Genomic DNA, 19,324 nt, shown 5'->3' with positions numbered 1-19,324 from the left:
GGGACTCTGCTGCAAGACGGACCTCTGTGGGGACCTCTGTGGGGACTCTGCTGCAAGGCGGACCTCTGTGCAAGGCGGACCTCTGTGCAAGGCGGGACTCTGCTGCAAGGCGGACCTCTGTGGGGACTCTGATGCAAGGCGGACCTCTGTGCAAGGTTGGACTCTGTTGCAAGGCGGACCTCTGTGGGGGCTCTGATGCGAGGCGGACCTCTGTGGGGACTCTGCTGCAAGGCGGACCTCTGTGGGGACTCTGATGCAAGGCGGACCTCTGTGCAAGGCGGGAATCTGCTGCAAGGCGGACCTCTGTGGGGACTCTGATGCAAGGCGGACCTCTGTGGGGACTCTGCTGCAAGGCGGACCTCTGTGGGGACTCTGATGCAAGGCGGACCTCTGTGCAAGGCGGGACTCTGCTGCAAGGCGGACCTCTGTGGGGACTCTGATGCAAGGCGGACATCTGTGGGGACTCTGATGCAAGGCGGACCTCTGTGGGGACTCTGATGCAAGGCGGACCTCTGTGGGGACTCTGATGCAAGGCGGACCTCTGTGGGGACTCTGCTGCAAGGCGGACCTCTGTGGGGACTCTGCTGCAAAGCAGACCTCTGTGGGGACTCTGCTGCAAGGCGGACCTCTGTGGGGACTCTGCTGCAAGGCGGACCTCTGTGGGGACTCTGATGCAAGGCGGACCTCTGTGGGGACTCTGATGCAAGGCGGACCTCTGTGGGGACTCTGATGCAAGGCGGACCTCTGTGGGGACTCTGCTGCAAGGCGGACCTCTGTGGGGACTCTGATGCAAGGCGGACCTCTGTGCAAGGCGGGACTCTGCTGCAAGGCGGACCTCTGTGGGGACTCTGATGCAAGGCGGACCTCTGTGGGGACTCTGATGCAAGGCGGACCTCTGTGCAAGGCGGGACTCTGCTGCAAGGCGGACCTCTGTGGGGACTCTGATGCAAGGCGGACCTCAGTGGGGACTCTGATGCAAGGCGGACCTCTGTGGGGACTCTGATGCAAGGCGGACCTCTGTGCAAGGCGGGACTCTGCTGCAAGGCGGACCTCTGTGGGGACCCTGTTGCAAGGCAGACCTCTGTGGGGACTCTGCTTCAAGGGGGACCTCTGTGGGGACTCTGCTGCAAGGAGGACCTCTGTGGGGACTCTGCTGCAAGGCGGACCTCTGTGGGGACTCTGCTGCAAGGCGCACCTCTGTGGGGACTCTGATGCAAGGCGGACCTCTGTGGGGACTCTGCTGCAAGGCGGACCTCTGTGGGGACTCTGATGCAAGGCGGAAATCTGTGGGGACTCTGATGCAAGGCGGACCTCTGTGGGGACTCTGCTGCAAGGAGGACCTCTGTGGGGACTCTGCTGCAAGGCGGACCTCTGTGGGGACTCTGCTGCAAGGCGGACCTCTGTGGGGACTCTGCTGCAAGGCGGACCTCTGTGGGGACTCTGCTGCAAGGCGGACCTCTGTGGGGACTCTGCTGCAAGGCGGACCTCTGTGGGGACTCTGCTGCAAGGCGGACCTCTGTGGGGACTCTGCTGCAAGGCGGACCTCTGTGGGGACTCTGCTGCAAGACGGACCTCTGTGGGGACCTCTGTGGGGACTCTCCTGCAAGGCGGACCTCTGTGCAAGGCGGACCTCTGTGCAAGGTGGGACTCTGCTGCAAGGCGGACCTCTGTGGGGACTCTGATGAAAGTCGGACCTCTGTGCAAGGCGGGACTCTGCTGCAAGGCGGACCTCTGTGGGGGCTCTGATGCGAGGCGGACCTCTGTGGGGACTCTGCTGCAAGGCGGACATCTGTGGGGACTCTGATGCAAGGCGGACCTCTGTGCAAGGCGGGACTCTGCTGCAAGGCGGACCTCTGTGGGGACTCTGATGCAAGGCAGACCTCTGTGGGGACTCTGCTGCAAGGCGGACCTCTGTGGGGACTCTGATGCAAGGCGGACCTCTGTGCAAGGCGGGACTCTGCTGCAAGGCGGACCTCTGTGGGGACTCTGATGCAAGGCGGACTTCTGTGGGGACTCTGATGCAAGGCGGACCTCTGTGGGGACTCTGATGCAAGGCGGACCTCTGTGGGGACTCTGATGCAAGGCGGACCTCTGTGGGGACTCTGCTGCAAGGCGGACCTCTGTGGGGACTCTGCTGCAAAGCGGACCTCTGTGGGGACTCTGCTGCAAGGCGGACCTCTGTGGGGACTCTGCTGCAAGGCGGACCTCTGTGGGGACTCTGATGCAAGGCAGACCTCTGTGCAAGGCGGAACTCTGCTGCAAGGCGGACCTCTGTGGAGACTCTGATGCAAGGCGGACTTCTGTGGGGACTCTGATGCAAGGCGGACCTCTGTGGGGACTCTGATGCAAGGCGGACCTCTGTGGGGACTCTGCTGCAAGGCGGACCACTGTGGGGACTCTGCTGCAAGGCGGACCTCTGTGGGGACATTTCTGCAAGTGGGACTTCTGTGGGGACTCTGCTGCAAGGCGGACCTCTGTGGGGACTCTGATGCAAGGCGGACCTCTGTGGGGACCCTGTTGCAAGGCAGACCTCTGTGGGGACTCTGCTTCAAGGGGGACCTCTGTGGGGACTCTGCTGCAAGGAGGACCTCTGTGGGGACTCTGCTGCAAGGCGCACCTCTGTGGGGACTCTGATGCAAGGCGGACCTCTGTGGGGACTCTGATGCAAGGCGGACCTCTGTGGGGACTCTGATGCAAGGCGGACCTCTGTGGGGACTCTGATGCAAGGCGGACCTCTGTGGGGACTCTGATGCAAGGCGGACCTCTGTGGGTACTCTGCTGCAAGGAGGACCTCTGTGGGGACTCTGCTGCAAGGCGGACCTCCTTGGGGACTCTGCTGCAAGGCGGACCTCTGTGGGGACTCTGCTGCAAGGCGGACCTCTGTGGGGACTCTGCTGCAAGGCGGACCTCTGTGGGGACTCTGCTGCAAGGCGGACCTCTGTGGGGACTCTGCTGCAAGGCGGACCTCTGTGAGGACTCTGCTGCAAGGCAGACCTCTGTGGGGACTCTGCTACAAGGCGGACCTCTGTGGGGACTCTGCTGCAAGGCGGACCTCTGTGGGGACTCTGCTGCAAGACGGACCTCTTTGGGGACCTCTGTGGGGACTCTGCTGCAAGGCGGACCTCTGTGCAAGGCGGACCTCTGTGCAAGGCGGGACTCTGCTGCAAGGCGGACCTCTGTGGGGACTCTGATGCAAGGCGGACCTCTGTGCAAGGCGGGACTCTGCTGCAAGGCGGACCTCTGTGGGGGCTCTGATGCGAGGCGGACCTCTGTGGGGACTCTGATGCGAGGCGGACCTCTGTGGGGACTCTGATGCGAGGCGGACCTCTGTGGGGACTCTGATGCGAGGCGGACCTCTGTGGGGACTCTGATGCGAGGAGGACCTCTGTGGGGAGGCGGACCTCTGTGAGGACTCTGCTGCAAGACGGACCTCTGTGGGGACCTCTGTGGGGACTCTGCTGCAAGGCGGACCTCTGTGCAAGGCAGACCGCTGTGCAAGGCGGGACTCTGCTGCAAGGCGGACCTCTGTGGGGACTCTAATGCAAGTCGGACCTCTGTGCAAGGCGGGACTCTGCTGCAAGGCGGACCTCTGTGGGGGCTCTGATGCGAGGCGGACCTCTGTGGGGACTCTGATGTGAGGCGGACCTCTGTGGGGACTCTGATGCGAGGCGGACCTCTGTGGGGACTCTGATGCGAGGCGGACCTCTGTGGGGACTCTGATGCGAGGAGGACCTCTGTGGGGACTCTGATGCAAGGCGGTCCTCTGTGGGAACTCTGATGCAAGGCGGACCTCTGTGGGGACTCTGATGCAAGGCGGACCTCCGTGGGGACTCTGATGCAAGGCGGACCTCTGTGGGGACTCTGATGCAAGGCGGACCTCTGTGGGGACTTTTCTGCAAGTGGGACTTCTGTGGGGACTCTGCTGCAAGGCGGACCTCTGTGGGGACTCTGATGCAAGGCGGACCTCTGTGGGGACTCTGCTGCAAGGCGGACCTCTGTGGGGACTCTGCTGCAAGGCGGACCTCTGTGGGGACTCTGCTGCAAGGAGGACCTCTGTGGGGACTCTGCTGCAAGGCGGACCTCTGTGGGGACTCTGCTGCAAGGCGCACCTCTGTGGGGACTCTGATGCAAGGCGGACCTCTGTGGGGACTCTGCTGCAAGGCGGACCTTTGTGGGGACTCTGATGCAAGGCGGAAATCTGTGGGGACTCTGATGCAAGGCGGACCTCTGTGGGGACTCTGCTGCAAGGAGGACCTCTGTGGGGACTCTGCTGCAAGGCGGACCTCTGTGGGGACTCTGATGCAAGGCGGACCTCTGTGGGGACTCTGCTGCAAGGCAGACCTCTGTGGGGACTCTGCTGCAAGGCGGACCTCTGTGGGGACTCTGCTGCAAGGCGGACCTCTGTGGGGACTCTGCTGCAAGGCGGACCTCTGTGAGGACTCTGCTGCAAGGCGGACCTCTGTGGGGACTCTGCTGCAAGGCGGACCTCTGTGGGGACTCTGCTGCAAGGCGGACCTCTGTGGGGACTCTGCTGCAAGACGGACCTCTGTGGGGACCTCTGTGGGGACTCTGCTGCAAGGCGGACCTCTGTGCAAGGCGGACCTCTGTGCAAGGCGGGACTCTGCTGCAAGGCGGACCTCTGTGGGGACTCTGATGCAAGGCGGACCTCTGTGCAAGGCAGGACTCTGCTGCAAGGCGGACCTCTGTGGGGGCTCTGATGCGAGGCGGACCTCTGTGGGGACTCTGCTGCAAGGCGGACCTCTGTGGGGACTCTGATGCAAGGCGGACCTCTGTGCAAGGCGGTACTCTGCTGCAAGGCGGACCTCTGTGGGGACTCTGATGCAAGGCGGACCTCTGTGGGGACTCTGCTGCAAGGCGGACCTCTGTGGGGACTCTGATGCAAGGCGGACCTCTGTGCAAGGCGGGACTCTGCTGCAAGGCGGACCTCTGTGGGGACTCTGATGCAAGGCGGACTTCTGTGGGGACTCTGATGCAAGGCGGACCTCTGTGGGGACTCTGATGCAAGGCGGACCTCTGTGGGGACTCTGATGCAAGGCGGACCTCTGTGGGGACTCTGCTGCAAGGCGGACCTCTGTGGGGACTCTGATGCAAGGCAGACCTCTGTGCAAGGTGGGACTCTGCTGCAAGGCGGACCTCTGTGGAGACTCTGATGCAAGGCGGACTTCTGTGGGGACTCTGATGCAAGGCGGACCTCTGTGGGGACTCCGATGCAAGGCGGACCTCTGTGGGGACTCTGCTGCAAGGCGGACCACTGTGGGGACTCTGCTGCAAGGCGGACCTCTGTGGGGACTTTTCTGCAAGTGGGACTTCTGTGGGGACTCTGCTGCAAGGCGGACCTCTGTGGGGACTCTGATACAAGGCGGACCTCTGTGGGGACCCTGTTGCAAGGCAGACCTCTGTGGGGACTCTGCTTCAAGGGGGACCTCTGTGGGGACTCTGCTGCAAGGAGGACCTCTGTGGGGACTCTGCTGCAAGGCGGACCTCTGTGGGGACTCTCATGCAAGGCGGTCCCCTGTGGGGACTCTGCTGCAAGGCGGACCTCTGTGGGGACTCTGATGCAAGGCGGATGTCTGTGGGGACTCTGTTGCAAGGCGGACCTCTGTGGTGACTCTGATGCAAGGCGGACCTCTGTGGAGACTCTGATGCAAGGAGGACCTCTGTGGGGACCCTGATGCAAGGCGGACCTCTGTGGGGACTCTGATGCAAGGCGGACCTCTGTGGGTACTCTGATGCAAGGCGGACCTCTGTGGGGACTCTGATGCAAGGCGGATCTCTGTGGGGACTCTGCTGCCAGTCGGACTTCTGTGGGGAATCTGCTGCCAGGCGGACCTCTGTGGGGACTCTGCTGCCAGGCGGACCTCTGTGGGGACTCTGCTGCAAGGCGGACCTCTGTGGGGACTCTGCTGCAAGGCGGACCTCTGTGGGGACTCTGCTGCAAGGCGGACCTCTGTGGGGACTCTGATGCAAGGCGGACCTCTGTGGGGACTCTGATGCAAGTCAGACCTCTGTGGGGACTCTGATGCAAGGCGGACCTCTGTGGGGACCCTGTTGCAAGGCGGACCTCTGTGGGGACTCTGCTTCAAGGGGGACCTCTGTGAGGACTCTGCTGCAAGGCGGACCTCTGTGGGGACTCTGATGCAAGGCGGACCTCTGTGGGGACTCTGATGCAAGGCGGACCTCTGTGGCGACTCTGATGCAAGGCGGACCTCTGTGGCGACTCTGATGCAAGGCGGACCTCTGTGGCGACTCTGATGCAAGGCGGACCTCTGTGGGGACTCTGCTGCAAGGAGGACCTCTGTGGGGACTCTGCTGCAAGGCGGACCTCTGTGGGGACTCTGCTGCAAGGCAGACCTCTGTGGGGACTCTGCTGCAAGGAGGACCTCTGTGGGGACTCTGCTGCAAGGCGGACCTCTGTGGGGACTCTGCTGCAAGGCAGACCTCTGTGGGGACTCTGCTGCAAGGAGGACCTCTGTGGGGACTCTGCTGCAAGGCGGACCTCTGTGGGGACTCTGCTGCAAGGCGGACCTCTGTGGGGACTCTGCTGCAAGGCGGACCTCTGTGGGGACTCTGCTGCAAGGCGGACCTCTGTGGGGACTCTGCTGCAAGGCGGACCTCTGTGGGGACTCTGCTGCAAGGCGGACCTCTGTGGGGACTCTGCTGCAAGGCTGACCTCTGTGAGGACTCTGCTGCAAGGCGGACCTCTGTGGGGACTCTGCTGCAAGGCGGACCTCTGTGGGGACTCTGCTGCAAGGTGGACCTCTGTGGGGACTCTGCTGCAAGACGGACCTCTGTGGGGACCTCTGTGGGGACTCTGCTGCAAGGCGGACCTCTGTGCAAGGCGGACCTCTGTGCAAGGCGGGACTCTGCTGCAAGGCGGACCTCTGTGGGGATTCTGATGCAAGGCGGACCTCTGTGCAAGGCGGGACTCTGCTGCAAGGCGGACCTCTGTGGGGACTCTGCTGCAAGGCGGACCTCTGTGAGGACTCTGCTGCAAGGCGGACCTCTGTGGGGACTCTGCTGCAAGGCGGACCTCTGTGGGGACTCTGCTGCAAGGCGGACCTCTGTGGGGACTCTGATGCAAGGCGGACCTCTGTGGGGACTCTGTTGCAAGGCGGACCTCTGTGGGGACTCTGTTGCAAGGCGGACCTCTGTGTGGACTCTGCTGCAAAGAGGATCTCTGTGGGGACTGATGCAAGGCGGACCTCTGTGGGGACTGATGCAAGGCGGACCTCTGTGGAGTCTCTGCTGCAAGGTGGACCTCTGTGGGGGCTCTGATGCGAGGCGGACCTCTGTGTGGACTCTGCTGCAAGGCGGACCTCTGTGGGGACTCTGATGCAAGGCGGACCTCTGTGCAAGGCGGGACTCTGCTGCAAGGCGGACCTCTGTGGGGACTCTGATGCAAGGCGGACCTCTGTGGGGACTCTGATGCAAGGCGGACCTCTGTTTGGACTCTGCTGCAAGGCGGACCTCTGTGGGGACTCTGCTGCAAGGCGGACCTCTGTGGGGACTCTGTTGCAAGGCGGACCTCTGTGTGGACTCTGCTGCAAAGAGGATCTCTGTGGGGACTGATGCAAGGCGGACCTCTGTGGGGACTGATGCAAGGCGGACCTCTGTGGAGACTCTGCTGCAAGGTGGACCTCTGTGGGGGCTCTGATGCGAGGCGGACCTCTGTGTGGACTCTGCTGCAAGGCGGACCTCTGTGGGGACTCTGATGCAAGGCGGACCTCTGTGCAAGGCGGGACTCTGCTGCAAGGCGGACCTCTGTGGGGACTCTGATGCAAGGCGGACCTCTGTGGGGACTCTGATGCAAGGCGGACCTCTGTGGGGACCCTGTTGCAAGGCAGACCTCTGTGGGAACTCTGCTTCAAGGGGGACCTCTGTGGGGACTCTGCTGCAAGGAGGACCTCTGTGGGGACTCTGCTGCAAGGCGGACCTCTGTGGGGACTCTGCTGCAAGGCGCACCTCTGTGGGGACTCTGATGCAAGGCGGACCTCTGTGGGGACTCTGCTGCAAGGCGGACCTCTGTGGGGACTCTGATGCAAGGCGGACCTCTGTGGGGACTCTGATGCAAGGCAGACCTCTGTGGGGACTCTGCTGCAAGGAGGACCTCTGTGGGGACTCTGCTGCAAGGCGGACCTCTGTGGGGACTCTGCTGCAAGGCGGACCTCTGTGGGGACTCTGCTGCAAGGCGGACCTCTGTGGGGACTCTGCTGCAAGGCGGACCTCTGTGGGGACTCTGCTGCAAGGCGGACCTCTGTGGGGACTCTGCTGCAAGGCTGACCTCTGTGAGGACTCTGCTGCAAGGCGGACCTCTGTGGGGACTCTGCTGCAAGGCGGACCTCTGTGGGGAATCTGCTGCAAGGCGGACCTCTGTGGGGACTCTGCTGCAAGGCGGACCTCTGTGAGGACTCTGCTGCAAGGTGGACCTCTGTGGGGACTCTGCTGCAAGACGGACCTCTGTGGGGACCTCTGTGGGGACTCTGCTGCAAGGCGGACCTCTGTGCAAGGCGGACCTCTGTGCAAGGCGGGACTCTGCTGCAAGGCGGACCTCTGTGGGGAATCTGATGCAAGGCGGACCTCTGTGCAAGGCGGGACTCTGCTGCAAGGCGGACCTCTGTGGGGACTCTGCTGCAAGGCGGACCTCTGTGGGGACTCTGCTGCAAGGCGGACCTCTGTGAGGACTCTGCTGCAAGGCGGACCTCTGTGGGGACTCTGCTGCAAGGCGGACCTCTGTGGGGACTCTGCTGCAAGGCGGACCTCTGTGGGGACTCTGATGCAAGGCGGACCTCTGTGGGGACTCTGTTGCAAGGCGGACCTCTGTGTGGACTCTGCTGCAAAGCGGATCTCTGTGGGGACTGATGCAAGGCGGACCTCTGTGGGGACTGATGCAAGGCGGACCTCTGTGGAGACTCTGCTGCAAGGCGGACCTCTGTGGGGACTCTGATGCAAGGCGGTCCTCTGTGGGGACTCTGCTGCAAGGCGGACCTCTGTTTGGACTCTGCTGCAAGGCGGACCTCTGTGGGGACTCTGCTGCAAGGCGGACCTCTGTGGGGACTCTGCTGCAAGACGGACCTCTGTGGGGACCTCTGTGGGGACTCTGCTGCAAGGCGGACCTCTGTGCAAGGCGGACCTCTGTGCAAGGCGGGACTCTGCTGCAAGGCGGACCTCTGTGGGGACTCTGATGCAAGGTGGACCTCTGTGCAAGGCGGGACTCTGCTGCAAGGCGGACCTCTGGGGGGCTCTGATGTGAGGCGGACCTCTGTGGGGACTCTGATGCAAGGCAGACCTCTGTGGGGACTCTGATGCGAGGCGGACCTCTGTGGGGACTCTGATGGGAGGCGGACCTCTGTGGGGACTCTGATGCGAGGAGGTCCTCTGTGGGGACTCTGATGCAAGGCGGTCCTCTGTGGGAACTCTGATGCAAGGCGGACCTCTGTGGGGACTCTGATGCAAGGCGGACCTCCGTGGGGACTCTGATGCAAGGCGGACCTCTGTGGGGACTCTGATGCAAGGCGGACCTCTGTGGGGACTTTTCTGCAAGTGGGACTTCTGTGGGGACTCTGCTGCAAGGCGGACCTCTGTGGGGACTCTGATGCAAGGCGGACCTCTGTGGGGACTCTGCTGCAAGGAGGACCTCTGTGGGGACTCTGATGGAAGGCAGACCTCTGTGGGGACTCTGCTGCAAGGAGGACCTCTGTGGGGACTCTGATGCAAGGCGGACCTCTGTGGGGACTCTGATGCAAGGCGGACCTCTGTGGGGACTGATGCAAGGCGGACCTCTGTGGGATCTCTGATGCAAGGTGGACCTCTGTGGGGACTCTGATGCAAGGCGGACCTCTGTGGGGACCCTGTTGCAAGGTGAACCTCTGTGGGGACTCTCATGCAAGGCAGACCTCTGTGGGGACTCTGATGCAAGGCGGACCTCTGTGGGGACACTGATGCAAGGCGGACCTCTGTGGGGACTCTGCTGCAAGTGGGACTTCTGTGGGGACTTTGATGCAAGGCGGACCTCTGTGCAAGGCGGGACTCTGCTGCAAGGTGGACCTCTGTGGGAACTCTGATGCAAGGCGGACTTCTGTGGGGACTCTGATGCAAGGCGGACCTCTGTGGGGACTCTGATGCAAGGCGGACCTCTGTGGGGACTCTGATGCAAGGCGGACCTCTGTGGGGACTCTGCTGCAAGGCGGACCTCTGTGGGGACTCTGCTGCAAGGCGGACCTCTGTGGGGACTCTGCTGCAAGGCGGACCTCTGTGGGGACTCTGCTGCAAGGCGGACCTCTGTGGGGACTCTGATGCAAGGCGGACCTCTATGCAAGGTGGGACTCTGCTGCAAGGCGGACCTCTGTGGGGACTCTGATGCAAGGCGGACTTCTGTGGGGACTCTGATGCAAGGCGGACCTCTGTGGGGACTCTGATGCAAGGCGGACCTCTGTGGGGACTCTGATGCAAGGCAGACCTCTGTGGGGACTCTGCTGCAAGGCGGACCTCTGTGGGGACTCTGCTGCAAGGCGGACCTCTGTGGGGACTCTGATGCAAGGCGGACCTCTGTGGGGACTCTGTTGCAAGGCGGACCTCTGTGGGGAATCTGTTGCAAGGCGGACCTCTGTGTGGACTCTGCTGCAAAGCGGACCTCTGTGGGGACTGATGCAAGGCGGACCGCTGTGGGGACTGATGCAAGGCGGACCTCTGTGGAGACTCTGCTGCAAGGCGGACCTCTGTGGGGACTCTGATGCAAGGCGGTCCTCTGTGGGGACTCTGCTGCAAGGCGGACCTCTGTGGGGACTCTGCTGCAAGGCTGACCTCTGTGGGGACTCTGCTGCAAGGCAGACCTCTGTGGGGACTCTGCTGCAAGGCGGACCTCTGTGGGGACTCTGCTGCAAGGTGGACCTCTGTGGGGACTCTGATGCAAGGCGGACCTCTGTGGGGACTCTGCTGCAAGGCAGACCTCTGTGGGGACTCTGCTGCAAGGCGGACCTCTGTGGGGACTCTGCTGCAAGGCGGACCTCTGTGGGGACTCTGATGCAAGGCGGACCTCTGTGGGGACTCTGATGCAAGGCGGACCTCTGTGGGGACTCTGCTGCTAGGCAGACCTCTGTGGGGACTCTGCTGCCAGGTGGACCTCTGTGGGGACTCTGCTGCAAGGCGGACCTCTGTGGGGACTATGCTGCAAGGCGGACCTCTGTGGGGACTCTGCTGCAAGGCGGACCTCTGTGGGGACTCTGATGCAAGGCGGACCTCTGTGGGGACTCTGATGCAAGGCGGACCTCTGTGGGGACCCTGTTGCAAGGCGGACCTCTGTGGGGACTCTGCTTCAAGGGGGACCTCTGTGGGGACTCTGCTGCAAGGCGGACCTCTGTGGGGACTCTGATGCAAGGCGGACCTCTGTGGGGACTCTGATGCAAGGCGGACCTCTGTGGGGACTCTGATGCAAGGCGGACCTCTGTGGCGACTCTGATGCAAGGCGGACCTCTGTGGGGACTCTGCTGCAAGGAGGACCTCTGTGGGGACTCTGCTGCAAGGCGGACCTCTGTGGGGACTCTGCTGCAAGGCGGACCTCTGTGGGGACTCTGCTGCAAGGCGGACTTCTGTGGGGACTCTGCTGCAAGGCGGACCTCTGTGGGGACTCTGCTGCAAGGAGGACCTCTGTGGTGACTCTGATGCAAGGCAGACCTCTGTGGGGACTCTGATGCAAGGCGGACCTCTGTGGGGACCTCTGTGGGGACTCTGCTGCAAGGCAGACCTCTGTGGGGACTCTGATGCAAGGCGGACCTCTGTGGGGACTCTGATGCAAGGCGGACCTCTGTGTGGACAGATGCAAGGCGGACCTCTGTGGGAACTCTGATGCAAGGCAGACCTCTGTGGGGACTCTGATGCAAGGCAGACCTCTGTGGGGACTCTGATGCAAGGCGGACCTCTGTGGGGACTCTGCTACAAGTGGGACTTCTGTGGGGACTCTGCTGTAAGGCGGACCTCTGTGGGGACTCTGCTGCAAGGCGGACCTCTGTGGGGACTCTGATGCAAGGCGGACCTCTGTGGGGACTCTGATGCAAGGCGAACCTCTGTGGGGACTCTGCTGCAAGGCGGACCTCTGTGGGGACTCTGATGCAAGGCGGACCTCTGTGCAAGGCAGGACTCTGCTGCAAGGCGGACCTCTGTGGGGACTCTGATGCAAGGTGGACTTCTGTGGGGACTCTGATGCAAGGCGGACCTCTGTGGGGACTCTGATGCAAGGCAGACCTCTGTGGGGACTCTGATGTAAGGCGGACCTCTGTGGGGACTCTGCTGCAAGGCGGACCTCTGTGGGGACTCTGCTGCAAGGCGGACCTCTGTGGGGACTCTGCTGCAAGGCAGACCTCTGTGGGGACTCTGCTGCAAGGCGGACCTCTGTGGGGTCTCTGCTGCAAGGCGGACCTCTGTGGGGACTCTGCTGCAAGGCGGACCTCTGTGGGGACTCTGATGCAAGGTGGACCTCTGTGGGGACTCTGATGCAAGGCGGACCTCTGTGGGGACTCTGATGCAAGGCGGACCTCTGTGGGGACTCTGATGCAAGGCGGACCTCTGTGGGGACTCTGCTGCAAGGTGGACCTCTGTGGGGACTCTGCTGCAAGGCGGACCTCTGTGGGGACTCTGATGCAAGGCGGACGTCTGTGGGGTCTCTGCTGCAAGGCGGACCTCTGTGGGGACTCTGCTGCAAGGCGGACCTCTGTGGGGACTCTGCTGCAAGGCAGACCTCTGTGGGGACTCTGATGCAAGGCGGACCTCTGTGGGGACTCTGATGCAAGGCGGACCTCTGTGGGGACTCTGATGCAAGGCGGACCTCTGTGGGGACTCTGATGCAAGGTGGACCTCTGTGGGGACTCTGCTGCCAGGCGGACCTCTGTGGGGACTCTGCTGCCAGGTGGACCTCTGTGGGGACTCTGCTGCCAGGCGGACCTCTGTGGGGACTCTGCTGCAAGGCGGACCTCTGTGGGGACTCTGCTGCAAGGCGGACCTCTGTGGGGACTCTGCTGCAAGGCGGACCTCTGCGGGGACTCTGCTGCAAGGCAGACCTCTGTGGGGACTCTGATGCAAGGCGGTCCTCTGTGGGGACTCTGCTGCAAGGCGGACCTCTGTGGGGACTCTGATGCAAGGCGGACGTCTGTGGGGACTGTGCTGCAAGGCGGACCTCCGGTGGGGACTCTGATGCAAGGCGGACCTCTGTGGGGACTCTGATGCAAAGCGGACCTCTGTGGGGACTCTGATGCAAGGCGGACCTCTGTGGGGACTCTGATGCAAGGCGGTCCTCTGTGGGGACTCTGATGCAAGGCGGACCTCTGTGGGGACTCTGATGGAAGGCGGACCTCTGTGGGGACTCTGCTGCCAGGCGGACCTCTGTGGGGACTCTGCTGCCAGGCGGACCTCTGTGGGGACTCTGCTGCAAGGCGGACCTCTGTGGGGACTCTGCTTCAAGGCGGACCTCTGTGGGGACTCTGCTGCAAGGCGGACCTCTGTGGGGACTCTGATGCAAGGCGGACCTCTGTGGGGACTCTGATGCAAGGCGGACCTCTGTGGGGACCCTGTTGCAAGGCAGACCTCTGTGGGGACTCTGCTTCAAGGGGGACCTCTGTCGGGACTCTGCTGCAAGGCGGACCTCTGTGGGGACTCTGATGCAAGGCGGACCTCTGTGGGGACCCTGTTGCAAGGCGGACCTCTGTGGGGACTCTGCTTCAAGGGGGACCTCTGTGGGGACTCTGCTGCAAGGCGGACCTCTGTGGGGACTCTGATGCAAGGCGGACCTCTGTGGGGACTCTGATGCAAGGCGGACCTCTGTGGGGACTCTGATGCAAGGCGGACTTCTGTGGGGTCTCTGCTGCAAGGCGAACCTCTGTGGGGACTCTGCTGCAAGGCGGACCTCTGTGGGGACTCTGCTGCAAGGTGGACCTCTGTGGGGACTCTGCTGCAAGGCGGACCTCTGTGGGGACTCTGCTGCAAGGCGGACCTCTGTGGGGACTGTGATGCAAGGCAGACCTCTGTGGGGACTCTGCTGCAAGGAGGACCTCTGTGGGGACTGTGATGCAAGGCGGACCTCTGTGGGGACTCTGATGCAAGGCGGACCTCTGTGGGGACCTCTGTGGGGACTCTGCTGCAAGGCGGACCTCTGTGGGGACTCTGATGCAAGGCGGACCTCTGTGGGGACTCTGCTGCAATGCGGACTTCTGTGGGGACTGATGCAAGGCGCACCTCTGTGGGAACTCTGATGCAAGGCGGACCTCTGTGGGGACTCTGATGCAAGGCGGACCTCTGTGGGGACTCTGCTTCAAGGGGGACCTCTGTGGGGACTCTGCTGCAAGGCGGACCTCTGTATGGACTCTGCTGCAAGGCGGACCTCTGTGGGGACTCTGATGCAAGGCGGACCTCTGTGGGGACTCTGATGCAAGGCGGACCTCTGTGGGGACTCTGATGCAAGGCGGACCTCTGTGGGGACTCTGATGCAAGGCGGACCTCTGTGGGGACTCTGCTGCAAGGGGGACCTCTGTGGGGACTCTGCTGCAAGGCGGACCTCTGTGGGGACTCTGATGCAAGGCGGACCTCTGTGGGGACTCTGATGCAAGGCGGACCTCTGTGGGGACCCTGTTGCAAGGCGGACCTCTGTGGGGACTCTGCTGCAAGGGTGACCTCTGTGGGGACTCTGATGCAAGTCGGACCTCTGTGGGGACTCTGATGCAAGGCGGTCCTCTGTGGGGACTCTGATGCAAGGCGGTCCTCTGTGGGGACTCTGATGCAAGGCGGTCCTCTGTGGGGACTTTCCTGCAAGGCGGACCTCTGTGGGGACTCTGATGCAAGGCGGACCTCTGTGGGGACTCTGATGCAAGGCGGACCTCTGTGGGGACTCTGATGCAAGGCGGACCTCTGTGGGGACTCTGCTGTAAGGCGGACCTCTGTGGGGACTCTGCTGCAAGGCAGACCTCTGTGTGGACTCTACTGCAAGGCGGACCTCTGTGGGGACTCTGCTGCAAGGTGGACCTCTGTGGGGACTCTGCTGCAAGGCGGACCTCTGTGGGGACTCTGCTGCAAGGCGGACCTCTGTGGGGACTCTGCTGCAAGGCGGACCTCTGTGGGGACTCTGATGCAAGGCGGACCTCTGTGGGAAATCTGATGCAAGGCGGTCCTCTGTGGGGACTCTGATGCAAGGCGGTCCTCTGTGGGGACTCTGATGCAAGGCGGTCCTCTGTGGGGACTCTCCTGCAAGGCGGACGTCTGTGGGGACTCTGATGCAAGGCGGACCTCTGTGGGGACTCTGATGCAAGGCAGACCTCTGTGGGGACTCTGCTGCAAGGCGGACCTCTGTGGGGACTCTGCTGCAAGGCGGACCTCTGTGGGGACTCTGATGCAAGGCGGACCTCTGTGGGGACTCTGATGCAAGGCGGACCGCTGTGGAGACTCTGATGCAAGGAGGACCTCTGTGGGGACCCTGATGCAAGGCGGACCTCTGTGGGGACTCTGATGCAAGGCGGACCTCTGTGGGGACTCTGATGCAAGGCGGACCTCTGTGGGGACTCTGATTCAAGGCGGACCTCTGTGGGGACTCTGATGCAAGGCGGACCTCTGTGGGGACCTCTGTGGGGACTCTGCTGCAAGGCGGACCTCTGTGGGGACTCTGATGCAAGGCGGACCTCTGTGGGGACTCTGATTCAAGGCGGACCTCTGTGGGGACTCTGATGCAAGGCGGACCTCTGTGGGGACCTCTGTGGGGACTCTGCTGCAAGGCGGACCTCTGTGGGGACTCTGATGCAAGGCGGACCTCTGTGGGGACTCTGCTGCAATGCGGACTTCTGTGGGGACTGATGCAAGGCGCACCTCTGTGGGAACTCTGATGCAAGGCGGACCTCTGTGGGGACTCTGATGCAAGGCGGACCTCTGTGGGGACTCTGCTTCAAGGGGGACCTCTGTGGGGACTCTGCTGCAAGGCGGACCTCTGTATGGACTCTGCTGCAAGGCGGACCTCTGTGGGGACTCTGATGCAAGGCGGACCTCTGTGGGGACTCTGATGCAAGGCGGACCTCTGTGGGGACTCTGATGCAAGGCGGACCTCTGTGGGGACTCTGATGCAAGGCGGACCTCTGTGGGGACTCTGCTGTAAGGCGGACCTCTGTGGGGACTCTGCTGCAAGGCAGACCTCTGTGTGGACTCTGCTGCAAGGCGGACCTCTGTGGGGACTCTGCTGCAAGGTGGACCTCTGTGGGGACTCTGCTGCAAGGCGGACCTCTGTGGGGACTCTGCTGCAAGGCGGACCTCTGTGGGGACTCTGCTGCAAGGCGGACCTCTGTGGGGACTCTGATGCAAGGCGGACCTCTGTGGGGACTCTGATGCAAGGCGGTCCTCTGTGGGGACTCTGATGCAAGGCGGTCCTCTGTGGGGACTCTGATGCAAGGCGGTCCTCTGTGGGGACTCTCCTGCAAGGCGGACCTCTGTGGGGACTCTGATGCAAGGCGGACCTCTGTGGGGACTCTGATGCAAGGCAGACCTCTGTGGGGACTCTGCTGCAAGGCGGACCTCTGTGGGGACTCTGCTGCAAGGCGGACCTCTGTGGGGACTCTGATGCAAGGCGGACCTCTGTGGGGACTCTGATGCAAGGCTGACCTCTGTGGGGACTCTGCTGCAAGGCGGACCTCTGTGGGGACTCTGCTGTAAGGCGGACCTCTGTGGGGACTATGCTGCAAGGCGGACCTCTGTGGGGACTCTGCTGCAAGGCGGACCTCTGTGGGGACTCTGCTGCAAGGCGGACCTCTGTGGGAACTCTGCTGCAAGGCGGACCTCTGTGGGGACTCTGCTTCAAGGCGGACCTCTGTGGGGACTCTGCTGCAAGGCGGACCTCTGTGGGGACTCTGCTGCAAGGCGGACCTCTGTGGGGACTCTGCTGCAAGGCGGACCTCTGTGGGGACTCTGCTGCAAGGCGGACCTCTGTGGGGACTCTGCTGCAAGGCGGACCTCTGTGGGGACTCTGTTGCAAGGCGGACCTCTGTGGGGACTCTGCTGCAAGGCGGTCCTCTGTGGGGACTCTGCTGCAAGGCGGACCTCTGTGGGGACTCTGCTGTAAGGCGGACCTCTGTGGGGACTCTACTGCAAGGCGGACCTCTGTGGGGACTCTGCTGCAAGGCGGACCTCTGTGGGGACTCTGCTGCAAGGCGGACCTCTGTGGGGACTCTGCTGCAAGGTGGACCTCTGTGGCGACTCTGCTGCAAGGTGGACCTCTGTGGGGACTCTGATGCAAGGCGGACCTCTGTGGGGACTCTGATGCAAGGCGGATCTCTGTGCAAGGCGGGACTCTGCTGCAAAGCGGACCTCTGTGGGGACTGATGCAAGGCGGACCTCTGTGGGGACCTCTGTGGGGACTCTGCTGCAAGGCGGACCTCTGTGGGGACTCTGATGCAAGGCGGACCTCTGTGGGGACTCTGCTGCAATGCGGACTTCTGTGGGGACTGATGCAAGGCGCACCTCTGTGGGAACTCTGATGCAAGGCGGACCTCTGTGGGGACTCTGATGCAAGGCGGACCTCTGTGGGGACTCTGCTTCAAGGGGGACCTCTGTGGGGACTCTGCTGCAAGGCGGACCTCTGTATGGACTCTGCTGCAAGGCGGACCTCTGTGGGGACTCTGATGCAAGGCGGACCTCTGTGGGGACTCTGATGCAAGGCGGACCTCTGTGGGGACTCTGATGCAAGGCGGACCTCTGTGGGGACTCTGATGCAAGGCGGACCTCTGTGGGGACTCTGCTGTAAGGCGGACCTCTGTGGGGACTCTGCTGCAAGGCAGACCTCTGTGTGGACTCTGCTGCAAGGCGGACCTCTGTGGGGACTCTGCTGCAAGGTGGACCTCTGTGGGGACTCTGCTGCAAGGCGGACCTCTGTGGGGACTCTGCTGCAAGGCGGACCTCTGTGGGGACTCTGCTGCAAGGCGGACCTCTGTGGGGACTCTGATGCAAGGCGGACCTCTGTGGGGACTCTGATGCAAGGCGGTCCTCTGTGGGGACTCTGATGCAAGGCGGTCCTCTGTGGGGACTCTGATGCAAGGCGGTCCTCTGTGGGGACTCTCCTGCAAGGCGGACCTCTGTGGGGACTCTGATGCAAGGCGGACCTCTGTGGGGACTCTGATGCAAGGCAGACCTCTGTGGGGACTCTGCTGCAAGGCGGACCTCTGTGGGGACTCTGCTGCAAGGCGGACCTCTGTGGGGACTCTGATGCAAGGCGGACCTCTGTGGGGACTCTGATGCAAGGCTGACCTCTGTGGGGACTCTGCTGCAAGGCGGACCTCTGTGGGGACTCTGCTGTAAGGCGGACCTCTGTGGGGACTATGCTGCAAGGCGGACCTCTGTGGGGACTCTGCTGCAAGGCGGACCTCTGTGGGGACTCTGCTGCAAGGCGGACCTCTGTGGGAACTCTGCTGCAAGGCGGACCTCTGTGGGGACTCTGCTTCAAGGCGGACCTCTGTGGGGACTCTGCTGCAAGGCGGACCTCTGTGGGGACTCTGCTGCAAGGCAGACCTCTGTGGGGACTCTGCTGCAAGGCGGACCTCTGTGGGGACTCTGCTGCAAGGCGGACCTCTGTGGGGACTCTGCTGCAAGGCAGACCTCTGTGGGGACTCTGTTGCAAGGCGGACCTCTGTGGGGACTCTGCTGCAAGGCGGTCCTCTGTGGGGACTCTGCTGCAAGGCGGACCTCTGTGGGGACTCTGCTGTAAGGCGGACCTCTGTGGGGACTCTACTGCAAGGCGGACCTCTGTGGGGACTCTGCTGCAAGGCGGACCTCTGTGGGGACTCTGCTGCAAGGCGGACCTCTGTGGGGACTCTGCTGCAAGGTGGACCTCTGTGGCGACTCTGCTGCAAGGTGGACCTCTGTGGGGACTCTGATGCAAGGCGGACCTCTGTGGGGACTCTGATGCAAGGCGGATCTCTGTGCAAGGCGGGACTCTGCTGCAAAGCGGACCTCTGTGGGGACTGATGCAAGGCGGACCTCTGTGGGGACTGATGCAAGGCGGACCTCTGTGGGGACTGATGCAAGGCGGACCTCTGTGGAGACTCTGCTGCAAGGCGGACCTCTGTGGGGACTCTGCTGCAAGGCGGACCTCTGTGGGGACTCTGCTGCAAGGCGGACCTCTGTGGGGACTCTGCTGCAAGGCGGACCTCTGTGGGGACTCTGCTGCAAGGCAGACCTCTGTGGGGACTCTGATGCAAGGCGGACCTCTGTGGGGACTCTGATGCAAGGCGCACCTCTGTGGGGTCTCTGCTGCAAGGCGAACCTCTGTGGGGACTCTGCTGCAAGGCTGAGC

Source organism: Aquarana catesbeiana, linkage group LG05 (assembly GCF_042186555.1).
Source record: "Aquarana catesbeiana isolate 2022-GZ linkage group LG05, ASM4218655v1, whole genome shotgun sequence".
In the NCBI taxonomy this organism is placed as follows: domain Eukaryota; kingdom Metazoa; phylum Chordata; class Amphibia; order Anura; family Ranidae; genus Aquarana; species Aquarana catesbeiana.
This window is presented reverse-complemented; position numbering follows the sequence as displayed.